We start from the raw sequence: 27,944 nt of genomic DNA on the forward strand, positions 1-27,944 counted from the left end.
TATCTTGAAAGTAAGCTGTTATACAACGAATAACACACTCAACTTTTCCTGTCAGTCACGATCGCATCTGGCATTTCATTCAGATTAAGTTGAATAAACTCATTGATATAACCACATTTTGATACAAATTCTTTTCAGCATTATATTATACCGACCTATATCTATTATCATAGGGATTACTTATTAAAACGTCAGAAAATGAAAAGAATTATGTAACTTTTTATCTAGTGCTTTTTCTGACGATGAAGGTTGAATAACCACAAAACATATATCGGTAATTTATTGTACAGTTTTAAACAATTATATTCACTGATAAATGCCACATATCTTTCTGTGATATTTCCTTATTTCCTGATACGTTTTGTTGATATAATTCTTGATATTTTCTTCAATAAATGGTTAACATATTATAGAGTTAAATATATTATGTTTGATAGTATTACTCAGTATTAGTTGTTGAATTATAATGGTGCTTTTCCCTTTTTCCAATTAATTACGAGGGGTGTCCCAGAATTACGTGGACTTTTGCTGTAACTCAAAAACTACTGAAAATAAAAACAAACAAAATTAACATGAACAAAATGCAACTTTATCGCATTAGTACAAAGAATTTCAAAGTTGTCCGGCAACTGGATCAGTGTATGTGGGCAGGGTAATGAGACAAGGGGTAGCGGGTGCGTGGCAGTCCATTTCGACGTTAGGACGTCATTCCGGTGGCGTCGCTAGTTGTTAATAAATGCGTGGCGTCGAACACTCAAGATCTCGCCGTTACACCTGACAAATAGACAATTTATCTACTAAGTATGCGATATTGTACATATACTTAATCCGCAAATAATAATAATAATAATAATAATAATAATAAAGCATACTATTAACTTTTGGTACGATAATAGTGTTAAAGATGACGGTGATAATGCTGACGCCGTATTATTATTATTATTATTTATCATTATCATTTTTATTATTATTATTCTTTTTATTATTATTATTATTATTATTATTATTATTATTGTGGAGTTTATTTTGTACGCAAAGACAATGTGCGTTAACAAGGGAAATAACCTATCATGCGCACTGCTTACTATAGCAGTTTGAGTTCACTTTCTTAAAAGCTGAAGCGGATAAATTGCGTTTAAAATAATAAATTGCGATTAGCTTAATTTTCAAAATCATTTTTTTAAACACAAAATTATTGCTTACCCTAGAATAGTACTCAGCAGTGTAAAGCCTTTCCCGATCTATGACGTCCTTGACTTCCTTAATTGACGCCGCAGTCACGTTGACTTTCTCCCAAGACCGTTGTCGTCTTAAATGTCCTCTCGAAAACGCTTATGCCACTTGAAAACGAGTGATCGACAAACAGGAGGTCTCACTTTTGCAGTCTCCAACATTGCCTGCGTCTGTGTTGGCGTCTTCCCAAGATTAACACAAAACTTGATGATAGTCCGATGTTCCGCGTAATCCGTGGACGTCATAGCAACGGTTGTCAGTTGTCCGCTGGTAAACAATAACGGAAACAGCTATGAGGTCAAAATTTCAAACGAACGTTCATATGACGTCACTGCATATGCTTACGACGTCGCGCCATTTTTTACGTATAATTACGCAAGATATACGAAAGTAAATACAACTTATTAATACAAAATATTAGACTGCCCCGCCCTGCGCATACTGCGTTACTATAGCGACGTAAAATATAGAGAAGCAATGTTAGAAATTTAAAAATAATGGACAAATTCATTAAGGATATGTTAAAGGTATTGTGTACAAATTTGCTTAAAAATGCATTAAAAATAACTAGAACTATCACTAAATATGATTAACACCCCCACAAGACTGCTTCGGAAATGAGGATGTTACTAGTAACAGAATACCTTGTAAAAGAATTGAAATATAGAGTTATGGTTGTGGGCAATTAAAGATAGTTGTGGTTCTTGTATGTTGCATTTCCTTTCAATGTGGTTGGCCATTGATGAAGTTTAATTGAATTACTCTGTAATAAGTCCAGAAAGACAAAGAAAAGGAACAAAGGGCAATAACTCTATAAATACTGAAGATAGAGTTAAAGTTCTTGTGCACTGCACTTCCTCTTATTGTGCTTGACCATTGTATGAAGTTGTTTTGAATTCCAACCAGTACGTTTTATGTTATGCTCCTGACAAAGAAAATTATCAAAGGGCAGTAACTCTGTATTTTGTCAAAATGGAGTTATGGGTCTTGTGCACTGCACTTCCTTCTAATGTCCTTGACAACTGTATGAAGTTGTATTGAATTCCAAACAATAGTTTTCAAGTTATGCCCTGGACAAGGAAAAGTAACAAAGGGCAATAACTCTGTAATTAGTCAAGATGGAGTTATTGTTCTTGTGCACTGCTTTTCCCCTCAATGTGCTTGACCATTGTATGAAGTTATATTGAATTCCAACCATTAGTCTTCAAGTTATGGTTCGGACAAAAAAAAGCAATGGAAAAGTAACAAAGGGCAATAAATCTGTAATTAGTAAAGATAGAACTATGGTTCTTATGCACTGCACTTCCTCTCAATGTGCTTGACCATTGTATGTAGTTATTTTGAATTCCAACCATTAGTCTTCAAGTTATGGTCCGGACAAAAAAATCAGTGGAAAAGTAACAAAGGGCAATAACTCTGTAATTACTTTAGATAAAGCTATGGTTCTTGTGCACTGCAATTCCCCATTATTGTGTTTGACAATTGTATGAAGTTGTTTTGAATTCCAACCAGTTGTTTTCAAGTTATGCCCCGGACAAGGAAAAGTAACAAAGGGCAATAACTCTGTAATTAGTCAAGATAGAGTTATGGTTCTTATGCACTGCACTTCCTCTCAATATGCTTGACTTTTGTTTGTAGTAATATTGAATTCCAACCATTAGTCTTCAAGTTATGGTCCGGACCAAAAAAAAAGCAATGGAAAAGCAACAAAGGGCAATTACTCTGTAATTACTTTAGATAGAGTTATGGTTCTTGTGCACATCACTTCCCCTTATTGTGTTTGACAATTGTATGAAGTTGTTTTGAATTCCAACCAGTAGTTTTCAAGTTATGCCCCGGACAAGGAAAAGTAACAAATGGCAATAACTCTGTAATTAGTCAAGATAGAGTTATGGTTCTTGTGCACAGCACTTCCTCTCAATAAAAAAGTTATAGCAAAAGTCCACGTAATTCTGGTACACCCCTCGTATTCACAAAATACATTTTGATATGTAGAAAAGATTTCTTAGTTGTTAAAATGGATTTCTAAAATATACTTCTTTGCTTATATAAATTTTTTAGGTATTTTTCATGCACTATAATCATAACTTAGCAAAGTTCAGGTCAGATGTTTTATTTCATCCGAAAATTCCTACACAAAACTTAAACTTTAATCTCGCTAGCGTAAGAAGAAACAAAAACACAAACACACGTGTCAATGTTACTTACATTATGATCAATTACATCAACATAAGGATTTTGTCAAAACAAATAAAAATCTTTGTAATCGTGTTTCTTTAAAACGTCGCATTTGTGAATAATAAAAAAATTTGGAATATAATATTATTGTCTCTTATGCACTTCTTTTTCTTTTGATAACACCTGAGTGAAATAACTTTTTGGCAATATTTTAAAATGACTAAATGATTTTAACAATCATTTTTGCCAAGGAAAAGACTATCTTTCAATCAGGTTTTGATTTTTGAATCGTTTCCAAAGTGACGAATTCTGTTCAAAAGATACCGATGAATCTCATACAACTTATAAAAACTTAAAATACAAAAGATTTACGGTATATTAACTGCAGAAGCGTTTTGTGCATTGTAATAATGATTTGCTATTATAAATAAGTCAGATCTTAAACATTGCTATTATTTTTCTTACAAACGTTTATATGCGCATGCAATTGATATTTCTTTGGACAAATATCAATCAATTCACTCTACAGATGTGTTATCGTGGGTAAGATTCCAACTCGCACTAATTACTATGTTGTATTCTGTCAATGAGAGCTTGTTATTTTGACAGAAGTCTTGGCAATATTTATTTTAGATTCCCTGTTTTGTGTATCAATGATTAAATTATGTTATATGTCTCTTCCGAATAGTCTAAATTATTTGATTTTTCTCAGGTAACTCAGTATTGCTTATAGAATTCATGGTTTCTGATCGTAAACATCCTAAGATTAAATGTATGTTGCGGGTTTTAAAATTGCCTTCACTTATATCACACTTAAAACAATGATTGAAAAATGTTATATTTTTTTTTGTGACAGAAACCCTATTATACAAAATTTTCATATTATATATGATATATTGTTCAAGGATTTAGTGTCTATACAAACTTTTTGGTACTTTTAATATAAGTATGTAATAAATCAAGTCATGTGTATGGTCCATTGGTTTCCATGGCAATTTGTTTATAAAATATATAAAATATATCTATGCATTCCTGCTTTTTTTTGTGATTCACAATTTCACATTTTATTGCAGCACATTTTGTTTTTGAAGCTTAAACTTTATTCGATGATTTATTTGGAGAAATATGTTTATGGCAATTAACTTCAAATCAATACTAATATTGAACAACCTCTTTAAAATGTTCTGTTGTTTCCGTACAAAATTCTTCGCTACGGCTCAATTAAGTGGTCACAAGATTTACTCTATTGGTCGTGATGCTTCTTTTAATAAAGTTATATTAATATGCTCATTTTTTTCGATGTTAATGTTTGATAATATTTGATTTTGTAATACATTTCAAAAGTTTGAATATGATAATAACGATTGACAATTTATAAATAATAATGAAAAATGTCAATGACACGATATGAAAAATACTTAAATAATAAAAAATGCCTCATTCTTTTTAATATATACGTTACCGATATATTTAGAACGATATTTACAGCAATGTCCATTGGCCACGTTTGTTATTATTGTTTTCATAGAAAGCTATACAATTTGAACTTCTTTACGGCAAAATGTCAAGGACTATAAAAAAATAAAATGAAAAAGTTCTTAACATTTATCTTATTATTTACAAAAACACTATGTGCACTTAGAAGTTTTGGTGCCGGAAAGCAGCCTGTGTTAATCAATTATTTTTCCTTTTCAGAATAGGAAAAAGCAAATGTATTTGTTTCTCATACTTTAAGTAATGGATACTGCACGACGTTTTCTACAAAAGTGTCTGCTTACGGGCGTAATAAGACAGTTCTCTTGGATAAACAAGGATTTGTTTGATGCGAAGCCGAAGATAATTTGTTGATTGTCCTGACATATTGCCGTCTTCATGTCTGTAAGGAGACACTTTTAAAGAAAATACGAGTAATCGTACGTTACTTATACGACGAATTATTATAAAGTAAACATTAATAAATAAACACAATTTATGATAAATAGACATCGGTGCCTTATCATGCATTATTTCAGGCACTTCTTACATACTTTTAAGAGACACTTTTTGAAAAGCACTGCTTTAGATATAGCCGTATAATTTGAATTACTTGTAACAAGTAAAATTTAACAATATGTAAAAAACTTTCTATTACGGCAATAAAGAATTATCAAAATTATACAGCATTGAAAGGACTATAAGGATTTTTTAACTTTTGTTACGACTATATATTTGGAATCCTCGTAAAAACAAATATTCCAAATAAAACGACAAAATTATTTGCTTGAGCAACACAAATTATTTGATATTTGAAATAAATAAAGACAATACAATAAAAGTAAGATGAACTAAAGATAATCCTTCATTTATACGTAAGCATGTTACACAATTGCTGCAATCGCGTGTTTATAACTCATTCAAATACAATGCACTTTGTAACTTACTACCGAGAATAATCACAATGCATAAAACATGAAGTATTTTAGTCAAAATAATTCAGTAAAATAATCAGGTTTACATCATGAAAGAACTATCTTAAAATGAAGACATGAACTCGCTAAGCAATATTAATGTAATGAAAAAATTGTATTTCTGATAGTTGCTTCTATAGGAGTAATATGGGTGTTGCTCTCCATGATTTACAACCGTGTAATTTGTAAAGTGTGTCTATCGTAGAAAGTCCCCCGTACATTCTATCATTATTTTTATATTTCCATTTTAAAGGGAATAAATTCGATGTGTATAGCCAGTTGCCCCCTGTTATAAAACTTAAGTTCCTTTCGGATTAATGATGGGTCTCTCCTTTAATTACTCGCCTCGTTTTAATTGAACGTTTAGGCATGAAAAATTTTTGTATTTCGCACATGTAAGATAAAAGCGTTCCTAACCTTTACAACAGGTATATTTCTTTTAGATTGGTTTACTAGATGATCGGTGCACTTGTTTTTATTTATTTAACATAAAGCTAAATTCACTTCGAAAGTACTGTTTAATTTTGCCATGATATCCCAATTCTACGTCAGTTTATAAGTCTCTCCCCAATCTACCACATTGCATTTGCCACTTTGTTGCAATGATAATGTAGGAGAAAGCATATTTAACCCAAACAAAAATAATAGCCATATGTAAAACATGATTGGCTTCGATATACAAAAGCTCTGATTAAAATGTTTGATATGTTTTAATCTAATTTGTACGATTGTCTTATCTTCAGAATACAGGACGGGAGTATAAATTACAAAAAAGAATAGTTTAAAAATAAAATATACTTCCTGCGCTATATCAAAATTGTTTACAGATTCCTGCTTTCTAGATTTATTTTAAATTAATTAAAATTCTGAACACATATATGTGAAGAAATGAAGCCAAAATACCAGGAAAGAAAAATGTGTTTCTAATTAAGATGAAAACATACACCAATATGAAATATGGTAAAACTTTCGTCAAAGATAAGTTATATGATTTTCATCTCTTCTTAATTGTAATAAAGTTATTCGCAGTGTTATGATTTGTTTGAAAGTGTCATCATGGGACATACGCAGTTTTTTGTTTTATATTGAAATTATAGAAATGATGACACAAGTGATATCATCATAAGATTTTACTTTATTGTTTTCAATTGATAATCAATTGTACTGTAGTCAATATCTACAAAAAGATAAATCAAGAATGACCAAGTGATGTTTATGATGATCTGCATTGACAATAACAAATATACAGTATTTACAATCAGGCATAAAATTGAATTAAAGCATTGAAGATCGTGGCATTTTCAGTTTTTCTCCTATGACTTATTTTTCTATCTATCAATTTTTGTCTCTCAGTATATTTTGTTACATTTTATTATGGTATGCATGACGGTATTTTCTTTATTTAAAGTGATTTGAATTATTTGCTCTCTAATTTCTTAACTAAAATTGTATAATTACAATAAAGTTTAAGTATAATAAGTTATCCTCTCATTTATTTCCATTTATAACGCATTTAAAATCGTTTAGAATATTCAAATATAAGTTATGCTTTAAGTATCTTTCATCTGTTTATGTAGCCATAACATTAAAGTGCATTTAGTAATTTTCATTAGGACATTACGATGTACACTAATACACTTATGTTATATTAATTTGAAGTCAGCCGGAAATTGTTTACGTATAATTAAGTGGCTAATGAGACGGACGACGTAAAATGACAACTGAGTACATTTTATTAATTTAAAACACTTATGTTATCGCGCTTGTTACTTCCTTAACTGTAGCAAGCTGCATTATACTGAAGCACTTTCAGTAGACCGCAGATCTACAATCGGAAATAACTGGATATTAGGAATGACATTCACTTACAAAAGCAAATTCATCTCTTAAGGCCTCTGGACAAATTATTCGAGTTGTCGTACAACACATTAGAGATAAGGAATGCTTAAATAGAGGTAAGAAATTAAAGAATTGCTAATCTGATGTGTAAGAAGTGGTGAATTTCCATTTTTATAACCACCAAAACGTTCATATAAACATATGACTTTTGAATAATTTATAAATTCTACATGTTTATGTATTCACATTTTAAAAAAACCAACTATTAGATTAAGATATGGGTAGAATCTTAGACTGATGTGTTAGTTTTGAGCGCATATGTATTTGCAAGGTACATATAATTTTATCAGCAATTACGTTCCATCGCGTAAATCAGTGCTGGAGGATGTGTTTAAACCAAATTATAAGTCATACTATTAATGTAATGTATTTATTTTAGTTAAAGTATCGTTTTGCTGTCAAGATTGCCAATATCTTATATTACATAATCCGTAACTGCCAGACTATTTCAAGTGATTTTGAAACTGGCAAGGTGTCAACTAGAACTTAGGTTCGACAGCGTCTATATTTTAAATATTATTATAACTTTCAGTATTATCCTGCCACTGCGCATGAATTTAGAGCGTGCCTTTATCGGTGTGCATTTTGTTTTGACACGTCAAGACTAACATGAGACCGTGTAACGTGACATTGCCTTAATAAAATAAATATGCTCTTCAAGCATAAGTATATTACGTTAACATTCCCGGCAAAAAATGAACAACTAAATTATGAAATGTTAACTTTAAACATTTAAGTATATCAGTTAACTATATTAATTATTGTTAATTTTATATCACAGATAATTGGTAATTACCATCAAATGTTATAATTGGTAATAACCATCAAATGTTATAATTGGTAATAACCATCAAATGTTATGCTTATTAGTGTGACTTTGTAACTTGTTGTGGTAAATAATTTAGAACTTCAAACATTGAGGGTTTACTAGCATGTTGACAATAAATGTCAGATATCTTCATTAAAAAGTCACACAAAAATTTCTTTGAAACGTAAAACGTGAGAACATTAAATCGAAATGATGTTTCAGATTTGTTATATCTTTAAACCGCTTATTACAACGTATTATAATATGTATCATTAAACAAAAATTGCTTAATGCTGCAATGATTATTTGAAAAAAATGCTTACATGTTTTCTTTTGTTCATTTCGCTTGTGAAATGACAAGTGTACATAATAATTGTTAATTCAAGGTTATATGGATATTATTAAAAAAAGGTCAAGGGTCTGGTCTTATAGAACATTTGTTGCATGTTTGTTTAACATAATCATGACCTATTAAACATGTTTTCATTTTCATTTCTCATGCGGTACAAAGCACTTGTAGTGAACCTAATTGGATTGTGTCATTATCAGATATTGTTGTGGCAAGTGGGTGCAATTAATTAGAAACACACTTTTACAACCGCTTGTAATCCTACATTTGATGCAAAATTAATAAGACAAGACGATAAGAATTAGGGGGCAACCAAAGGTTATGAATCAATGTTCATGAACTGCTATTTCTTTCCTTATTTCTATTCACACATTTCATTGCTTTTCTTAGTTAATATTAATTTATTTTATTTCGATTGTGTTGGAAGCTATAAGCTTATTGAAACAACCTCGAATCCGTTCCTGGAACCAGTACTAAGCTTTCATTTAAAAGGATTTCGTATGGTAAGATTTAAACGTTTGAATGTTGGTTTATTACATGTTTGTAGTAAATGTAAATTGTATTGACATATCTTGTAATAAAAAAAGACACAATATCATGTATCTAAGAATACAGTAAAATTAATTATGTTATCCATACAAGTGATTTACATTAAAGCATTTCCAAAATATTATACATTTCAGTAACAATTCAGAAACATTTTTGTACTTAATTGTTATATAAATATTATAATAATACTTATATTTTGTGTAAATTATGTTAACAAAATGGTCTTTTCCTAAACTTCTAAGCATTTGATCTTGCTGCCAGCGGTTTAAAAATAGGCAAACTATTTTTGTAACCCTGTTGTTTAATTCTTCTGCAGTCGCGATCGCCAAGTTATATAGTATATATTAATCGTACAATTGCTAGATTGATGTAAGCTAGGTGTTTTTAAATTTAAACTGAAGTAGGAAAAAAAAAAGAAAAAGAAAAAGGAGGTATTTAAATAGATTTAATTACAATAGTACAGGTACTCCTGAAATTTCATCATTTTGTATGCGTGAGCTGCCGTAACTAGGCAGTTCTAACCATGTCGTTCGTGCCTGAAATAATGCTTATGGAAACCCGAGGGGTTAATCTGAAAAGTCGTGGTGTGATATGGATTGGAATGATTATATCAATTGTAGTCTGTTTGCATTTTGTTTTAAAGTAAGGGCATTTAAAACGAAGTGTATATCGCAGACACGGTTGCACTTTACGTTTAACTTAGTACTTCACCTTTAAATTTAGTTAGAACGTAAAATTATGTATCAAAATAAGGGTGGGTAACTTTAAACAATACTTTCAAAAGGCTCGGGAAGGAGCGTTTTTGTCTTTGTTGATAACGAATAAACTTAATTTCTACATATATGGGCCAGATGGAAGATAAGCCATAAATTCTGATTTGGGTATTGCCAGAAAGAATGACTTGTACATTTGTATAAATTAACATCTAATTCTAGTATTATGACAGCTATTGTCTAGATTTATTATAATGAACACAAAAAATCTTATCTATAAGATATGTTTGTCGTCACAGAAATTGAATGATCTAACAAGTTAGTTATATTAGACATTAAGTGATTGCCTGTCGAACACGCACATTGATCTGAAGTATACTATATAATATCCTGACAGGGAACGAACATGTTTGATATCTGTGTGTATCTAACTATATGCATTAAACGCAAACATTAAGTACCTATATATAAACATAGTAACTGTTATGATCATGTTGAGACTTTGGAACACTCATTTATCATTCCTTTATTAATAGATTTATCTATTTATTCTGTATAAGAAAAGTAATTGAAAACATCATTATATCCTTTGAAGGATAAGCTTTAGTAGGTTTTAATTAACTGCATTGATAAAACTTGATAGATTATAAGGTATCTGTTACTTTAATGAGCGTTAGCGTAAAAGATATCGGCTGTCAACAGCAAGCATTGTGGCGGCTGTCGAAATCTACATTCATATATTTCGACATTAAATTATCTTTGCACATTAAACAATAAATTGTTCATACAGTCGACGTATATTTAATTTCATACCAATACGTGCAAATAATATTTTCTTTTTATTTGACCTACAACTAACATTTGCATAAAACTTAGAAATAGTACCTTTTACTATTGGAAATAAACAATTTATTCAAAATTATTTAGATTAATAAAGTATTGGCTCAATGCGATGGTTACTGACCTCTGCTTGCCATTTTTTTTCTTGAACTATTGTACAACACAGACTGACTTTAAATAATCTAGTACTACGCCTTGAATGTTTTAAAAGTTTATTACATGCACGTTCAGTTAACATTTAACATGCGGAAAGAAGTATTTTACTCACATTTTCTAATAAGTATACAGGGATTTCCAACCATCAACTTAAAAGTTGTAATATCTGTCTCCTACTATTAAAAATACTGCATCATTTCTAATAGGTAATTTGTAGCCAAACAAGCCTCGGGATTTCCTTTGAATTGCCTCGGTTAATACATCGTTTCATTGTTTCATTTTTCGGATACATCTTTATACGGAAATGGCCGTCTTTGTTTTTTGTTCGACTGACACCAATTTTGACACAGATGACGTTATTTTGTCGGCTGTCAGATCACCTAACATTCTTTCCTCGATAACCAGCCGGTAGTATCATAATTTTCTACAAGTGACCGGCTAATTATCCCACAGACTTTAGCCGTCTTTATTTGCAGAAAACTTTTACTGCAGACATACCGGAGATTGATATTTTAGCCTAAGTTGTAAACTTGGGTATTGTTTAAATCTTCACTGCATCAAATTTGAAGAATAATCAAGTAGTTCTCGGAGCGTTTCACAAAGAGAGATGAACTAAAACTTTACACAATTTCATTTTTATTATAAATAGGCTACAATGTTAATCTTGTTTTTACCGATTTAAATTATTCAGGAAACCACTTACGCTTGTGGTGGGCGTATAACAGTGTACACCTTATCAGATTATTAGATAATTTGATTTTATTTCCGTTCGTGGAACAACTGTTGGGCATAACATATTGTTTTATACGAAACTTTTAGAAAATCTGAAACATTTTATTTGAAACATGAAATACATATCAATATACCATTATATTTTTCTTCAAGACATGAATACACGCTAAAAATGACATAATGAACTGATGAACTGAATATTGCAAATGTGCTCGTTACAAAGATTTTTATATTACCGTTTAAAATGACCAACTTATTTCAAGTATAAAATACATGTTTTTTAAAACACTTTTCAGCGCTCAATAATGTCACATTATGTAGCATAAAAACTCGACTAAGTATTATGATTAAACTGGGTATTCTGTAAAAATTTTCAATTTTTGAACAAATTTAATTTTCCCAAACCCAAAAATTAAATGTGTAAAATTTTTTTCTGGAAAATTAATTTGGGTTTGGGGCTTTTAAATTTGGGTAATTTTTCATCCGGCCCTAATTTTTGGGAAAACTCAAACATTAATTTTTTAAAAAAAGGAAAGAACAAACAAATTTTTTCCTTTAAAAAGATAAAGTGTTTTGGTTAAAAAGTAAACGTTTTGGGAATTGGGGTTTTTTTAAAAAATTATTTTTTATTTTTTCTCAAAAAACTTTATTACTGGTGTATATAGGGTTTTTAAAAGGGTTTCAAAAATTTATTAATAATCAGAAAACATTTTTGGGGTTCTGTTTTAAAAAACTGGGAAAATTTAATGCAGTTTAAAAGTGAACTCAAATTTTTTAAATAGGGAAAACGAAATTTAAAAATTGTTTTCATTTTACCACCCTTTTTTGAGAAATACTTGCAAGTTTGTGCGGTTTGTCTGGGGAATATTTCATTTAACCCCTTTATCTTATGTTCATAAATTTAAAATGTTAAAAAGAAAAAGTCTTTAATTTTAAAAAGGAAAAATTTTTTCGGTTTTGGAAAAAGTTTGCCCTATAAAAAAACAAAAAAAAATACAAAAAAATTAGTGAAGCATATAAAAATTCGGTTTTTTTTTACATGGGAAAAACAAAAACAAAAAAATTTAAATGGGGTAATAATATGCAGAAAATTCGTATACCTTTTCTTTACCCAAATTTCCCTGGTTTAAAAAAAAACGGTTTTCTTTTCCCCCGATAATAAAGGGTTTTGAATTTTATGATAAAAGTTTCTAATTCATTCATTTTTACAAAGAAAACGCAAAAACTATGTTTAAATCATTAATTTATCTAGAGGGTTCATTTTTGTAAATCAAATTTTTTTTTCTTTTTTTTTTTCTTATCTGTACGACATGGCAAAGAATCATTATTTTGCATTTGTAGTTCACAGGAATTCTTCTGAGAATTAGTTATAATTTTTTAAGACATGCAGTTACGATTAACACGATCATTAGGAAAAATAAACTTAAACAAATTCAAACTTGGTTTAACTTATTTACACTCTATAAAAACAAAACAAAATTACCCATACTTGTTTTATCAGTATGGAAATAAAAATTGTTGGGTTTTAATGACCCTAATAAAAATAAGACGCCAACTATTATCTTATGATGATTAGGAAATTACCGAGTCACCGGGCGTAAAATATTCTCGCATATACAACGTGTACATACATAAAAACTAAATGGCCTATTTTCATAATAAATGGTTTATCATGGTTAAAAGAAAAAGAAAAAAGAAAAAGTTAATACAAACCAGTTTTAAACCACGTGGGATCCTTTTTAAAAAATTTTTGTACTATGTAAAATTGGGAGCAGTTAAAAACAAAGTTAAACAAACGTGTTTTTAAGAAATTTGGAAATTTTTCCTTTTAAAAATATTTGGTTTTGTTTCTTTTGGGCTTAAAAACCCCTTTTGGGCAAAAATTTCTGTTGATACTTTTTGGGCTTAAAAAGATTTTTGTGCATTTCGTTAAAAATGAAATGGGAAAATTTTTTATATAATGGTAAGTGGGAAACTGAAAATTTTTGATAAAATTTCTTTTAGGTTTTTAAATTTTTTTCAAAAATCCCCTTGGTTTTTTTTTTTTTATTTTAGTCTGTTAAAAAAACACATCAAAAAATTCAAGTTTTTAAAAAATATTCAAAAGATATAAAAATTTAAAATGAAACTATATAAAGGTTTTAATGAAGATAAATATATGATTTGTAAATATTTTTCTTTTTGTTTAGAAAATCGGTAATAATTAAGTTCTGATTGTTAATCATGGTATTATACAATTTATCTTGACGAACTTTTAAAAGTATAGTATTCCTACTATAAGTTTGAGAATATATTCCTATTTAGACTGGTATAAGCTTATAGCATACTATTTACTGTATTCAAAATAAAATTTGTTTTTAATATTGCTTATACATACAAATCATTCAAAAAGACGATACACCCGTATTTAGACAATTATATTATATTTACTTATAATAAATAGTTCAATATTATTTTACAGGATAAAAAGTATTTAAAAGGTTATGTTTAGTCTTTGATATAAACAAGATTTGAACTCTTTTTTTTGAAGTCTGCTCGCTTGGTTAAATAGGGAGAGGATCGGTTTTCTATCTAGGAATCTCAGGCTTGATCCTCGGAAGAAATTTCCCCGTGACTATTGACCTTAGACTAATGGCAAGTTTGTCTCTGACAGTTGATACAGAAATCATGTGGGAATTCGAAGTCAGACACATGCAGAAAAATTATAATTATTTGCTAGTTATCTACGTCAACTGGTTACGTGTACCGATCGCGAGTCATGAACAAAACAAAATGTGTTAAATGGCGTTAAAACGAAACAAACAAACAAACAATATAGGCAATATATTCATTACTTGAGGACAATGAAGCTTATTATAAAATCTTTTGTGTCCGACGGTAGGTGAAGGTTATGTTAACAATCTTATTAATGCATGAATACAGGTAATCATAATGTCTATAAAGTGTCTAATATACTACCGCTTACTGACCTTACAAGTTTATGATTTTTGTTGTTGTTTTTGACATAGGAAAGAAAAGATCAATAATTGGTATATTGGTGTTATTAACTTTTCATTTGTTAATTAAGTTAACACTTGTCGTGCACTTGTAGAAAATTTGGATATTACTACTTAGTAATCCATGAAAGCCAGGTACGAGGCCCGATTGCCGGAATATGACCAAATGTGTTGAAATTCCATAATGTCTAGATAAAAAAATCTGTTCAGGTTTTTGACATAAAAATAAATATTCTCATTATATTTTGCCTCTTCAATGACGACAATATAATATACAAGTAGTTGTTTCAAAATTTATAAATCACAGTATAACTCTTAAGGGGAAGAAAAAGAATTTACACATGAGCGATTAAATTTAATATTATTGTCAAATTACTTGTTATCATACATCTTTTTAAGATTGTCTTCCTCGTTGTAAATATAATGTTTATACACGAGAATTGAGTTACTATTTATTGAGGAAAACATTTTATATGACGTAATATGACAACAAGCAGTTATGCATCCTTTATTTATATGAACGATGTTTATATTTATACAATAGACAAGAGATGTTCAACATTGAAATTCTTGTATCTGAATGCAGAGTTAAGCAGACTAATATTTTATTGCATATATGTTAATGACTATCATCATTAATAAAAATAAACGAAAAAACAGAAAATTTTAAAGAAAGTTATCAAATCTTAAAATTTAAAATTATGAAGATGAAACAGCGTGTTTAAACTACTTGTTAAATGTACAGAATGATATAAAAACAGATTTGTACATGTATTATACAAAATGATCTGAACATAAAATATTTTGTCATGCCGCATATATACGGAACATATTTCAAAATTGATGTTGTGGCACATTTTGCAGATCTAAAATAGGTAAATAGGCGTGGTGCTTTTCCTCCATTTTGGTAGCTTTCGAAAAACCGGAATAACGAGCGTACACTTAACAAAACTTATAACTGTGCAGTTTTTAAATGTGAATAACTTTTTTATTACTTGACAATTTTTTACCCAAATTTTGGAATTCATCGTTTGAATAGTTTATTTTTACAATTCTACAGTCAGAAATTACGGTTATTTTTGTTGTGTGCGTTCATACCCGTGACATGACATAAACAACAAAGTGCACGTGAGGATGACAGGTTGGCGCTAAATGAAGTTATTATTGACCATCAAGGATTCTATTAAAGTAAAGACATCCAAAAAACATAAACATAAATTTATTGCAGAATTTTTGCAATTGAAAGAAAAATGGCTGTCTAGAAAAATTACGCAAGGGAATGTGCATTTTGGGCGCCCATTTTGAAAATAAATTTGCATAATATTTTCTCAAATAAACATATTGACTAAGATTTTACTTTAAAACTAAAAAAAACTTGCTGGTACTTTCATATTAATGAAAATATCGTGTTTGCATTGCTTTTAGTAACTGGGTACAACGCGTTACGGAGATCGACATAAACCAGTCTTTACTAAAATTCAATAAAGCAAATATTAAAATTACAGTGACATAGTGCCCTGGAATTCATTGTAGTATTATACCATATCGGTGATTCTATGTTTTATGTTTGTATTTTAGTGAAATCAAGAGATTTAGACCTTTTTGCACCCATTATAAACACGCATTTTACAGAAATGTGAAATTCGGTTTTCGCGCAATCTTGCACACATCGCTATTTCTCAGTAAATACGAATCGCCCTGACATAAAAATCGATACCCATCATTTCACATATCTGAACTATACTTGGTAAAAATTTCAGAGACCTATATTTATTAGTATCTGAGAAAATTTGATTTTTATACGTGCACAGTTATAAGATTTGTTAAGTGTAATGATACACACATGTAGTCCGTCACTATTTTTGACATATTATACATGTATGTCGAGCGACACAAAGTGATTAATATACATCCGGATCTTTAAGTTTCCTTATTCGAAAATGCATGTAATTTTGTCACAAAAAATTTATAGATGTATAAAAGCAATAACACAGCATCAATTTTGGAATTTATGTCATGAGCCCTATTGGGAATTTCTTTTCTAAAGCTGCATGCCTCCAGATGTAACAAAACATTTCAAGAAAAAAGCTTTGAGAAAAATGAACTAAGATTTTACGACAAGTAAGATATTAACGATTTAAGTCAAGATTTACATGCTATATGCAATGAATGACTTATTTTGCAGTATTTATGACCTTATTTCATGTATTTCTTCTGAGTGACGACCTCAACAGATGGTAAGATTTAGTTGTACAACACTAATTAGAGATAAGATGTACAATTTTTAAAGCAATACAACACTTGCATTCAGAAGGTAATTCTGCATTGTAGGAACCATCTGAGGTTTCCCTGAAAAAAGGTCCCTCCCGGTTGATCCTTGACAAACTTTACTCAATATTTTTTTTCCATGAGTAATGATTGAAACACCTCCATTTAAAAAAATGACATTTTAATTTTTTTAATGTGCAGTCTGACAAAGACTCAAACCTGGGACCCTCGGAGTACCGCACTCCGGCTCTACTGATTTAGCTATCCGGCCGCCTACAAACTACCCCCCTCCCCTGATTAGAGAACAGTTCAATACCATGACATAATCATTTTCAGAATAATTTGGGATTCGAACATACCACAACTAAGGGTCTCCTGAAGAGTTTTTCAACATCATTTTTATCCCATATTAGTACTATGTTTACCTTTTAGCCCTTATTGTTCTGGAATTTCATTCATTACACCCATTATCAGGAGATAATTTGGCTATCTGTTCTTTGTCATTGTGGGAGGTCTGTACGACAAGAGTTTCAAAATAGAACATGTCATATCTCTTACACCTGGTATTAAGTTTTACAAATTCAAGAAATAGTATCCTTCACACATTTAGATTTGCGTGTACATCTTAGTTTTAATTGGTGTTATACTTCAAAATCCTACCTTACGGGCTATTTTGCACGTTATGACCTTTATTCGGCATATTCCTTGGATTGAATGTGCCGTTTGCAATGTGTAAATTACTCTTCCTTTGTTCAACTGACGATATATTCTTTTTCGATACATTTTCAAAATTTTCATGAAAATTAGCATGAATCTAGAGGCGTGCTGCTTTAAAAATTCTGATATCAAAAAGCTATTCAAAGGTTACTCATGACGCTTATGATAAATTTCAATGTCCTTAAACATAATAAATCACAATGATATTCATCTTCTTAATCGTTAAGCTTACACATAGTATATTTAATATAGATCTTCAAATGCTTCTATATAATCCATATATTTCTATGTAATATGTTTTAAAAACAATTTACTGTTAACAATCTAAGTATTTCTCATCTAGACGATGCAATATTTATATATTGCATGAAATGGTAAACTTTGAATGATGAAACAAAAAGTTTATAAAGTGTAGATCTACATGCTAAGTGTTTTGTAACTTTACTCTATTTCAATTAATTGTAAAGGTACTTTAATGAATATAACATATGTACATTTCAAATTTCTGCCTAAGATACAATATGAATGAAAACAGCACGCTTGTGTGTAAAAAGAAGTGTAAGTTAATCAAATTAAAACATATAAATAGCTATTTTATTTCGTTTTATTACAAAACCGCTACAAAGCAGTTTTAATGCAAACAAGATATACGATAGTGCAGTGTGCGATATGCCTCCAGGTTATTCTAAGAAATATAATTTTCGTTTATAAAAATTACACACGAACTTAATAGTTTTTGACATGTTTTATTTTAATCAAAAATAAAATCACAAAGAAACATTTTGGCTTAGTGTTATAAGTATGATTGCATTTTGTGCTTATGTCAAATAAGATTAAATTTTCTAATCTGTGTTTTCTACAGCATAACTGCAAGTGCAATAGGTTTATAGATTCGCCAGTTTTCTAAAGGCATCGCATCGAAATGGATTTACATTATGTGAATTCTCGGCAGTATTGAAAAGTGCATTTACATATGGACAGCATCTGTATTGAAGAAACAGATATAATAGTTATATATAATAAAGTTACAGAAGATATATTCTCATATAAAATAAAGTTGCACGATTTTTAAAATGGTATATTATATTGTGTTGCATATAGGATTAGCAAATGCATTTTGTAACTTGTTTTTCAAAGGATAACAATATTAAGGAAAATCAGGTATGACAATGTACATTGTTATGTTTATTAGAACTTACATAGTATAATGCTTGATCTCTACATGTTCATCTATAGTAGGGATCTCTCAAAATATGCACTTTGTTGGACAGAAAATGTTGAAAAGGTTTTATTATAATTGTCGTGACAGTCAATGGTTTTAGAAGCCTGAGTGTGTTATCTCTTATTAATAATTTTGTGTGTAAAAATGATATCTTTTACCTTATTCAATGATAATGTCGGAAGAAAAAAAAATCTAATTTATTAGTTTTGTAATATATGTTTGTCATGATTAAATAAGAGACAATGTTGTCTTGACGGTAAAAAATATTACAATTCAAGCATAAAACATTTTACAACACAGATGTCGTGGTATCTTTAATCATAGCAATTTTAACTTTATACCGTTTATAAAACAAATGCAACTTTCAAAAATCAAACAGATTCAACATCGTATTGGTTTGGAAAACATTACATCATGTTTTATTGGCGACGCCGGTGAGCGGCGTCGTCTTTTATGGAATGCTTTTTATTTTGCCTATGGAAGGAGCTGTTATTATTAGCAGTTAATTTCATGTTGTGTTAATTATATTTATTTTGATTCGTAAAAATCAAGTAAACAAATATGTTGTTATATTTGTATTTAATAACTTTATATAAAAAGCATGTGCATTGTGATATAATTTTCACGAAATTGCAGGCTCTGATTAACAGCTTGTCCCTTTGTTTTATTGACAATACTAAAACCCGGATTTTGAATATCGTTGTGGTCTACATTGATGCTTATTCATTTATATATTTTCAAAACTTTCCTACAAGAAGAAAGTTCACCTGCAAATGAGTATTAGGATAGGTAATGGACTGTTGTAAACGATTATCCTATTGATTTTATCCATATTACGTTTATCTGTTGAACAGAATGGTTGTTTTTACAAAGTGTACCAGTATACGGATGTTGACAGCTATCCGATTTTCTGCAATTACTGCTGTCACATGGCCATCTACTTTTTTATGAATTCTTAACCATTAATTTGCATGGCATAATTAAAATGAGCCTGCAACATTTCTTAATTTTGATGTTTAGGGTGTTCTTTTGGGTTTCATGTTTTCTTTATTTCAAGGGGAAGTAACTCATGTTTACTAAATTATTTGTTCTTTTCTGTCTATCTTAGGTATTACTTACAATTTTTGTTTTATAAAATTTACCTGTTGTAAGGTCATCAAAAGCATAGAGGCCCTGATGAGTGAATATTGATATATATATATATATATATATATATATATATATATATATATATATATATATATATATATATATATATATATATATATATATATATATATATATATATATATATATATATATATATATATATATATATATATATATATACTTTTACTGGCTTTATATACCCAATATATTTCATATTTATTTAATAGAAACTTGGAATTATTAATGTTATGTGCATACATTTATATCTTAGTATATTGGTATGATGAGACTTATAATATTTCTGAATTTAAAGAGTTGCAGTTATGTCATTATTATTAAAGGGATGAGACTTTCATTTAAAGTTATATATGATAATACATGTATTGATTGAAAATGTCCTGAAACTTGGATCAAGCAATATAATTGATAAAGCCTCAAAAAATCATGTTCTGAATAGTTATTCTAATTTCTTTCTAACATGTGCATAGTTTGAAAAGGACAGCTTCTGCCTTATCTATTTGTAATGGAGGGACACCGGTCTCAACCTCCAGGTCTCCTGAGTCAACCCGACAACAGACTTTACATTAGATAGTAGATTGTTACTTGTCCTTGACTAAATTTGTACACTAAATTTTATAGTGGGTGATTTGTGCCACATGAAAACCAACAAAGTACAATGCACATGCTTTTTATGTAAAGTTATTAAATACAAATATAACAACATATTTGTTTACTTGATTTTTACGAATCAAAATAAATATAATTAACACAACATGAAATTAACTGCTAATAATAACAGCTCCTTCCATAGGCAAAAATAAAAAGCATTCCATAAAAGACGACGCCGCTCACCGGCGTCGCAAACAAAAAGTAACCGGGCGCCAGATGAAAGCATGAAAATACAATCTACCACAAAGTGGTTCGTTTGTTGCATTTTCATGTTTTCACCCGGTGCCCTTGATGTAAAATACAAATCAGCCTTCATAAAATTTCTTATCTTAGATATTGTACATGTATGAATTAGCACAGTGATATTCACTTTCAAATTGACCTGTTATGAATAATGGCACTGTGAACCAATAACTCTGTCTTAGCCCTTTTTAGTAAAAATAATTATACAATAATAATTATATAAATTGTTATTTTAATTAAGACTATGAGTATGTAAGGTTTTTTTTTTCTTATTTATTAATTAAGAATTAATTATCTGTTAATTTAAAAATCTAAATATCTGTCACGGTTTAGAACTGTTCACTATTTAGGGGAGAAAATGTGTAAGCGGCCAGATAGCTCAATCGCTACAGCCGCGGTACATTATTCTGTGGGTCACAGGTTTGACTTCTGGTCAAGCTGAAAGTTTTTCTCATCCTGTTACTGCAAATAACCATTAGTTTAATTTACTATGCTCTGTAAACATCAGAAATTCAAGTACAGGAATCAATATAGTGGGGGAAAAGGTTTAGGTTTAGAACTGTTTCATTATTAAAGAGAAAATGTGTAGCCGGCCGGATAGCTCAGTTGGTCTTCTGAAAGTCATGGGTTCGAGTCATGGTCAGGCAGTTTCAGTCAGGGTTTAGAAGTGGTTTTTCAACTGACACATGTTTGATTCATTTAATAGATTGCATGTAATTTGAAATGGACAAAGGCAGTATTGTTGATACTTTTAAATCTACAAAAAGCATCTGGTACAGTTGATCACACTATACTGCACATGAAGTTCTTTTTTCTTCTTCTTCATGGAACTTCAAGCATCTGCCATATGTAATGACATTCTTGCATGGTTCAAGTCTTATCTCTGATAGCAGCTGGTGAATGTGGCTGGTACTCCTTCTCTCTGAATACCTACGGTGTCCCCCTGATGTTCATTTTAGGTCCTCTTTTATGTCTAATATATGTCAATGACATGTCTGCAACCCTAAGCAATAAGCTTTTATTATATGCACAGGTAGCCCAACAAATTGTGCGCTTAAGGGCATTTTTTTGTATATTCGTAGGTCGCCCTAAAGACAGACATCTATGAAATATCAGATTATAAAATCGGTCTGTCTTGCCGTCGAAATATTGAGACTAATGCACAGGCACAAGTATCAGACCTGGGAAGAAAAAATATTACCAGATTGATAAAAAAAACCTGTGTTCATCTTAAAAGTGTCACAAACCAAAAAAAAAATGTAAGTGATGACCCCCTTTAAAAATATACTTAAAGTTAATAGTATATTTTTAAAGGGGGTCATTATTTACATTTTTTTTTGGTTTTTGACACTTTTAAGATGAACACAGATTTTTTATTAATCTGGTCATATTTTTTCTTCCCAGGTGTGATACTTGTACCTGTCATTATATGATGATGACTCAGGTATCCTTGTATCTTGTAAAGTAAATCTTAAGATTGGTTTATTGACTATAAATTGTCTTTGCATCTTGGCAAGACAGAGTCTATTCTTTTTGGTTTAAGTTTCAACATAAACTGGGGCCAAGCCTCCAGGTCACATGAAATGGTACTGCTATAAAGTACACATCTTTTGTTAAGTATTTAGGTGCAAACCTGGATCAAATTCTTTTGGCGTCGCCCTTTGATGCTTTGCATCAATGCTTTTCTTGTTATTTCATTTCATCATAGTAAATGCCGCTGAAAACATTATAATTTTTTTTAGAATTGTATATTGTTTATTGCATAATCGCTACACAGCTGCACCAAATTAAAAAAATAATTCAATGTAGAAATTTGGAGATAAACAGCTAATACTTAAGTCAGTATACATAAATATTACCAATGAACTAATTTTACACTTAAACTAAACTTTTTTTAGCATATTGAAACAAATTATACTGCTGTTTATACCTTATTTTGCAAATTACTAATTCAAATATTTTAATCTTTTTCGTATTACATAAAATAAACAAATCGGCTAATAGATGAAAACTGAATGGCAATACGAATGTTTACATAAAGGTGTGTTAAACAGCGTTCTTGGCCAGATTATTTAAAATTTAAGACGTTGACCCCCATTTTTCATTCAATAACTCTTGTCAATTAAGATTCTCTTTAGTCATTTACAGTTGAGGAAAATCATCTTCCCTTTTCCTACTATGTCTTTGTATATAGTTGCACTACTCCCGGAAACGTCTTTGTACCCTTTCAGCTGGTGCTAGGGGCGTGAGGGATGTTGCAGTTTTTCATTTATCCTCATATTCAGGCTCAATTTAACTGCGTCTGCAATTTTCATGACATTTGGTTGTTTTTGATGCTTCCAAGGGATCACTTTTTCCAGTTTTTAACAATTATTTAAAGTAACATATCGCCGCTTGAGCCAAATTATTTCAAGACAATCGAACTGGTGAAAAATGTATAACGTAAAGAAGATTCAATATTCTAAATATGTTTTCATGTTACGTGTGATTAAAGGCTGATTTTGCAGTAATTAGGATCATGTGTCTACTGCGTTACTAACGTAGTAAGGCCTGTTTTTGCATATTTTGACCTTATTATGGAAAGTTGCGTGGATTGTAACTGTCGATTGCAATTTGTTAATTACTTTCTCTGATCACTTCACAATATTTTACTTTTAAATGCATTTAAAAAATGTTCATGAAAATTAGCATGAATCTGGAGGCGTGCTGCTTTACAAGTAACTACTTATCAATAATATAATATTATATCTTTCTCTAAATCTATATTATTCTGTTTTAGTCATTTTGTAAGATAAAATATACAATAAAATTTTCTTAGAGATGAAAACAGTAATATTAAAATTTGGTTATAGCTTCTCTGTTTTATGGCACAGCGACGTAATAAATGGAATTAAATAATGTTTGAAGCTTGTTTGAATCATTCTCGAATCGTCCTTCTTTTACTTACCAAAGCTCTGTCATTCGATGAAACAAGGCTTGATCCATAAATTACTAGAGCTTCTTTGTCCCGTTAACGCTTTTATTCAAGTATAGAGAGTAGTCCTAAATAATAAATCTAGTATGACGTTTAATATTTTAAAACTTTTCTGTTTTTGATAAACATCGATTGACAAAATTAGTGTGCGTTTATGTAAAAAAAAACATAACAAGGTTTTAATATTAAATGACCTGAATTGTTTATTTCGAATTGCCAATGTTATAAATAATATTTTATCTACATCACGTTTAAAGTTAAATTGGCAAAGTAAGATTATCACAGCAATGAACAGCAAAAACAACTACAAAATACCAAAACCATAGATTTTAATTACCGTAAAATATTACACTGTATATATTCATAAGTTTATTTCTGTAATTAATATGATAGGTACATGTAATTGTTATAGGATTTAAGTGGAAATTAAAGGTAAATATTGACCTTAAATAATGTCTCTACAACCTAGTAGTTGAAATGTCATGACATCTTAAAGTGTGTTATTTATACTAGTTTAAATGAACTAACGATAACAGTAATGTTAAGTATGGCTTGAAACGAATTTTTCTTTAGATGATAACAATGTTGTAGTATCAAAAGATTACTTATGTCTTAGTATATCTATTTTACAATTAGTATTTTCTTTTGAATGTGATATAAATAGACTCTATGTGATATTTTTAATCCTAGGATTTTAAAACTTTTATCCATTGAATAAATGTTATTCCTGTAAAGTTGGCACTCTCCTAGTAGGAAAACTTAAAATAATACAGCCCATTAACGGAAATATAAATTTATTACAGTCAGTTGTTGTCTGATTGGTTGTTGCCTCTACGTATGTCATTTTCGCTTTAATAATCATAGCCGAGATGTCTATTAACATCGTAGACATAATATTCTATATGCACTGAGCCTTGGAAAAATTGGAATAAGTCCATTGAAAATATTGGCATCTCATATTGAATAATGATTTTGAAAAAGATGTGAATTTTGGATATAATAAAGTTGAAACAAACAAATGGATAAGCAATGTATAGTACATTTATTTATTTATCTTAATGTTTAACATTATGTCTTTGCATGTAACAAAATGAAAACTCTAAGGTAAGATTTTAAGATAATGAATGTTCAAGATTTTCCTGAATTATTTCGGGTAAATCTATTATTCCTTTTTTCCTTTCTGGAAAATATGATAAGGTAAAGTGAGCAAAAAGAACATGTTGATGTGCTCAATTATCTTTTTGTCTTCTTTGCCTGAGTTTGTAATAATCGGAATAAGAAAAAATAATATCATTACTTTTATTGTGTCTATGTTTTAATGCCATTAAAACTGGCAAAAACTCAAGAGATTCATATTTTTGAATAATATTTCGTATTTTTTTAAAGTTAACATTTTTAAAATATAGAGTTACATTATAATCCTTTTTAATTCTGGAATAAATATCTAGATAAGGGCACTTTCACTTTTGAAATTTGATTGTTTGTGATGTTTTTTGGGTATTGTTTTTTTTTCGGTAAAAAATAAATCATGCGATTGTGCAAATTCCAAGTCAGATATTTCTAGGCATTGCTAATGAACATTTAAGAAACACAGTTGATTTGTTTACGTCTGACTGATTGTATCTTGCATACAATACGAAATGCCAATACAAGGAGGAACATGCTCGTAAACTTAATAATAGTAAACAATATTTATTTAATTACTCGTTAGATATCTGAATATTTAAATGTTCGGATTCGTATACATTATTTTTTATTCTCTGATGTTTTTTTCTATCATTTTCTTTGGTTTTTTAGGTATTGTTTTTTTTTCTTTTGTGACATTTTAACTGCGAACGCATAAATCATAATATTACATTATTATGCGCTCCTTAAAGAAAATTACCAAAAAGTGGTGAACATATGCAAAACAGTACTTACTGCTTTAGTAACGCAGTAAAAATTTGGTGATTGAATACTGCAAAAGCAGTGTTAAACCGCATATAACATGTAAAATATCACTTCAATCTTGAATGTTTTTACCTTTCTTAAAATTTTAGTACATTTTACTCAATGTTGATTTTCTTGAAATAATTTGGCTCATCTGGATGCGTGCAGCTTTAAGTTGCTCTTCAAACGTTTATATCGCCCATTATTTGTAAACATCAGTTCAGTTTCTCTCATTATACTAAAAAATGTCAACCATTTATTCCATGAGTGGGTGCATGTATAGGTTTAGGTATCGAAATTGCAGCCACCGTTTAATCCTGCATGATCGGTACTTACAATAAATACATACGATGTTTTGACTTTTACATGAACTTTGCAATTAGGACATTATAATACTAGTATACAAATTAAAAAAAATCATCAATCAAGGTATTACTGTTTAAGGATTTTTTGTACACCTGAGCGATCAAATTACTGTTATTGTTAAATTACTTTTTAACTTGTAAAGGTACTTCTGTTTTAAAGATTTTTTTCTCTTTGTTAAAAATTATATGTTATTTACGAGAATTGAGTTAATATTTATTGAGGAAGGCATTTTCTATAACTTGTTTTAAAAACTTTTTGTTAAGGATACAGATATAAAAAACAATTTGTGTTATACAATATGATTTGAACATACATGTATATAATTTTGTCATCTCGCATATTCATGTATACGGTATATATTACATAAATGTTCCTTTTCCTGTATTTTTGGCAGGTTTCGAAAAATCGGAAATACGAGCGTAATTTTACACCCGAGAAGTCTGTCTTTATATCTTGACATATTATACATGTATGTTAAGCAACTCGAGCAATACAAAGTGATTAATATGGATTCGGATCTTTGAGCTTCTTTAGTCAAAATGCCTGTAATTTCTTCACAAAATCTTAATATAGGTTAATTAAAGCAATAATTTCAACGAGAGTGAACATATTATTTTAGAATTTATGTCATTGCGGAATTTTGTTTTATTTTTAAATCTGCATGGCCTATTTTGAGTACAATGAACTGCGATTTTAAGAAAAGTAAAGATATTACCGAATCAAGTAAAGATATACATGTTACATGCAATGAATGACTTATTTTGCATTCTATATCACCATATTTCTACTGGGTGACTAACGCAGTGAGGGCTATTTTTGCATATTTTGACCATTATTCGGCAATTTACTTGGACCCAACTTGCCTTTGCAATGTATATTATGAAAATACTTTATTTTTCAATACATTTACAAAATTTTCATGAAAAATAGTATGAATCTAGAGGAATGCTGCTTTAAAATTTCTGAAATCAAATATCTAATATCAAGTGGCGTTTTACAAAAAGATTATTAAAGGCTACCAATTACGGTTATGATAATTTTTTGTTTTATACATGTAAAACTAACGCGGTATATAACATTTCTTATATCAAAGTAACCAGTACAAATTAAATTAATCGATAAGTTCGCAAAAAGCATATTTTTACAGCTCTTCAAATGTTTCTATATATCCCATATATTTCTATGTTACATGTTTAAAAAAAATTAATCTTAACAATCGTAGAATTTCTCAACTAGACGATGCAATATTTATATTTTGTATGAAATTATAAACTTATTGTTTTTCTCTAATAACCTTAATTATACTTAAAGTATATTTCAACTAATTGTATAAAGAACTTTAATAAATACAACACATCTACAACCCAATTTTCTGCCCAAAATACGCTGCTCAACATGAGTGAAAACAGCACTTTTGTGTTTTAAAACAGGTGTTTGTTAATCAGATTATAACATATAAATAGCTATTTTATTTCGTGTTATTACAAAGCCACCAGAAAGCAGTGTT

At 29.6% G+C, this 27,944-nt stretch overlaps 1 protein-coding gene across 1 annotated transcript in view; it reads left to right on the forward strand.

The window, feature by feature from the left end:
* Window positions 1–7,554: 7,554 nt before the first annotated feature.
* Window positions 7,555–27,944, forward strand: part of LOC132744085 (uncharacterized) — a 28,644-nt gene continuing 8,254 nt past the window's right edge. The window contains exon 1 of the mRNA XM_060732693.1: window positions 7,555–7,813. The gene's annotated coding sequence lies outside the window, so the exon portion shown is untranslated. The remainder of the gene's footprint in view (window positions 7,814–27,944) is intronic.

Source organism: Ruditapes philippinarum, unplaced genomic scaffold, assembly GCF_026571515.1.
Source record: "Ruditapes philippinarum isolate M1 unplaced genomic scaffold, ASM2657151v2 ctg2272_1_1_1_1, whole genome shotgun sequence".
NCBI classification, from domain to species: Eukaryota; Metazoa; Mollusca; class Bivalvia; order Venerida; family Veneridae; genus Ruditapes; species Ruditapes philippinarum.